Raw genomic sequence first — 4061 nt, forward strand, 5'->3', positions numbered from 1 at the left:
GATAGTGATAGAGATACAGATAGAAATAGAGATAGAGATAGAGATAGAGATAGAGAGAAAGATTGAGATAGATATATAGATAGAGATAGAGATAGAGATAGAGATAAAGATAGATATAGAGATGTTTAGAGATAGAGGTAGAGATAGAGACAGAGACAGATATAGATATAGATAGAGATAGGGATCGAGACAGAGATACAGATAGGGGTAGAGATATAGATAGAGATAGAGATAGAGATAGGGCTAGCCCAATAAAACTCCGGGTGTCATGGACGTCCTTCGGCTGCGGCCACGTAGAGATTGCCTCGACCTTGGCGGGGTCGGTAGACACATCGTGCTCTGACAGGATGAAGCCTAAGGAGGCAACCATTGCGGCGAAGTAACTACACTTTTTCGGGTGTGCATAAAGCTTCTCTTGGTGTAGCGCGGAAACACCTCGCGTAGGTGTGTGAGGTTATCAGATCGGGACCGGCTATAGACTAGTATGTCGTTAAAGTAAATGACGACGGATCTTCCAATGAACGGGCGCAGGACGTCGTTCATCGAGCGCTGGAACGTGTTGGGGGCGTTCGAGAGCCCAAAGGGCATCACATTCCACTCGAAGAAGACATCCTTAATCTTGAAGGCTGTCTTCCACTCATCCCCTTGTCAGATGTGAACCTGGTGGTATCCAGTACGAAGATTAATCTTCGAGAAGATAGTCGCTCCAGCCATCTGGTTGAACCAGTCCTGTACACGGGGAATCGAGAATCGGCATTCCACCGTGATTTTGTTGATGGCCCTCGAATCGCAGCACATGCCCCAAGCCCCGTCCTTCTTTGGCGCCAATAGTGTTGGGACTGCACACGGACTGAGGCTCTCATGGATGAGGCCCTTCGATAGGAGCTCCTTCACCTGTCAAGATAGCTCCTTATACTTCAGCGGGTCCATCCGATAATGGGGTAAGTTTGGGAGCGACGCCCCCGGTACGAGGTCAATGGCATGCTGGATACTACATACGGGTGGGAGCATGTCAGGAAGCTCGTCTGGAAACACCTCGCTATACTCCGATATGAGCTCGGCTAACTCTGGGGCAACTGAAATGGGTGGTGGGTCATCCGAAGGGACGTCGAAGGCGAGCGTGCAGCACACAGGTAGATCATCAAACTGCTCTTCAAGTCCTCATCGAAATATGCACCCATTTGTGACAATTGGGTACTTTGGCTCTCGTGGGAGCTTCTGCTTATGATCCGCCGTAGCCTCAGGGGTGTCAATCCTTGGGGTGGGGGTTGTGACCTGCGTCGGTGCCTGTACTGATGGATACCATAATAGCCAGCGTCCCCAAAACATGAACGACATGGTATTTACCCGACCATCTAGCCGGACATTGTTGTCAAATAGCCACGGTCGTCCAAGGATGATACTGCCAATCCTCATGGGCAAGACGTCGTAAATAACCATATCCTCATAAGTGCTCATCTTTAGAGGGATGGCACACTGATACTGCACTACGAGGGTGGAAGCATCTACCCATGATATGTGATACGGCTCCGGGTGGGGAACTAGGGCCAAGACAAGCTTGGCCGCGGCGTCCTCAGAGACTGCATTGATGCAGCTCCCGCTATCAACTATCAACTTGCACGATCGATCCCCGATCTTCAGATAGATATAAAAGATCAAAGAACGCTGTGCGAGATTGATGGCGAGGACGCCAATGCATCAGCCCGGGACACGTCACCGCAGGACGTCGGGGTCAACACAGACGTTACGGATCCAAAGATGAAGTCAACAGAAGTCAACCCACCTCGGTCAACAGGAGTCAACGAAGAAGTCAACACACAACAACCGTCGTCCGCCACGTCACCACCCGCGCACGTCTCCACGCGCGTCATGACACGACGCCAAAGGCAGATCCACAACTGCCCTTTGGCGTGACGTGATGCACGTTTTCCCTTGCGTGTCTTATTTTCTAGTTATTTTCTCTTTCCTCCAAGGCCTATATAAGGTCATTTGTTTCAAGAACTCATTAGGCAATCATAATTCAAGAATTGAGTTTTCTTTCTAACTCTTCTTGGAGGATTGCCCTAGCTCTCATCTTGCCCTAACCTTCCCCGTCGTCGCCGTCGTCGTCGTCATCACCGTCGCCGCCGCCGCCACCACCGCCGCCGCTGCCGCCGCCGTCGTCATCACCGCCGCGCGCAGCGCGTCACACGCCGCGACCGCCGCGCCCGTGCCATCCTCGCGCGCCGTGCGCCTCCGCCGCGCGCGCGCGGCGCTGCGCGCCGTCGCGCGCCTCAAGCAGCGCGCTTCGCGCAGTGCGCTCGCGGCACTCCGCACTCCGCGCCTCGCTGGAGTTCGTCGTGCCCGACCGGCGTCCCGCTTCATAACGCCAACCAGGGCGGACAACGCCGGGCGCCGTTCGATATCACGCCGCCGTCGCCACGAGCAGAATTACCTGCAGCCTCTACACGCACTACGGTGCTGAGGTATACCTGAACCCTGTGGTGTCGACGTGTTCTCCGCTCAGTATTTTCTCGGGAAGTTTCCACCGCCGTCAGAATTAGACTTGGATTTCCTCTTCTTCTCTCCTTTTCTCGAGTGTTTCTTCGCGACGTGAATTCGAGGTATTGATTTCGGTGCTTAGGCATCGTCGCGGTGGGGGAAGACAGTACTCCCGCCCTCGATAAGGGTCGGAGCTGCACCACCAGATTTCATCGGTTTTAAGTCCGAGAATCGACCGTGATTTCTGTGGATTGTTTTATCCCTTAACCCATTCCTACCCATAGCCTCGTCATCCGCCCTAAATCGTCCATCCCATAGTCGTCCTACGTCAGAGATCGTGAACGGTCACTATTGGTGGGGCCGGCGGCGACGGACGTGTAATCAAGATATCTGAGATGCGCGTAGGGGATTGAGTACCTTGGGCACTAAGGTCGATGTCGTGGTAGTGGCTGGGGTTCCAGCCGGCATTGGGGACTGCTTGACTATAGTAGTGCCAGAAGCCCGAGAGGTTTGGTCGGCGGGCTGTAGGCCGACGTTGACCAGTAGTTAGTGGGGAGCGTGGGTGCTCATGGGAACGGAGGCGGGCGTGATCATAATGACTCTGATGGGCACCTCGCACTCCTCCTCAGAATCGGGGCATTCGCCTTGGTGGACGTCAATCTCGGGGTCCTCCTCCGGTGGCGGGTCGATTGTGTTTCCATTGAAATCCACAAAGTTCAAGGAAGGGCAATCGGCCCTCTGATGGCTGAATCCCTTGCACTTGAAACACTGCACGCTGCTGGTAGTCGGAATGGGAGCCCTAGCGGTAGAGTCCACTGAAGAAAAAGGTGGGGCGGAACTGGCTGACGTCGTCATCATCGCGCTGGGAGCCCTCACAGCTTAATGGGTAGTCCTCGTCCATCCCGTGCTCGTGGCCGCTCCAGGGGTTTGAGCGGTGGAGGTTGTAGCCCTAGAGGTGGTGGTCACCGCCGACGTGGCATTCTCCAAGATGTATTCGCTATCTTCTACTAGTTTGTAGGCCAGGTCGATGGTTGCTGGGTTCTGCTCCAGAACCTTCGCTCCCAACTCAGGCCTTAGGCCATGGGCGAAATAGGCAATCTGCTGCTCAGGCCGATCGACCATTGTGCACCGCATGCGACACTGTTCGAACTTAGTGATGTATTTATGTGCCTTCGGTCAACCTTGTTTCAGGTCGAGCCACCTCAAGAGGATGTGGGTCATGTGGTGGGTTGGGACATACTTATCCCTCAATCGTCGCATCATGTCAGCCCAAGTCATGGGGGGTTCTCGGCGTCTTGCCGCGGCTTCGACCTTGTTCAGCCAAAAGATTTTGGCCTCCTTCCCCAGCCGGGTTTCGGCGAAGGCGACGCAGAGGTCATCGTCCATATCATACCACTTGAGGTAGCTCTTCAGCTCTCGCTCCCAGGCCTCATAATCCTTCGGGTCTCAGATATTGTCAAAGGGGGAACATCCATACGCACGCTCCTCTCGATCTGACGGCGATGTTCTTCGCGTTGCTGTGCTCGCTCATCTTCACCGTCGTCATCGTATGGCCGTGGAGGGGCTCGGGGTTGGGGCTG

This window comes from Wolffia australiana, chromosome 17 (assembly GCF_029677425.1).
Source record: "Wolffia australiana isolate 7733 chromosome 17, ASM2967742v1".
Taxonomy (NCBI): Eukaryota; Viridiplantae; Streptophyta; class Magnoliopsida; order Alismatales; family Araceae; genus Wolffia; species Wolffia australiana.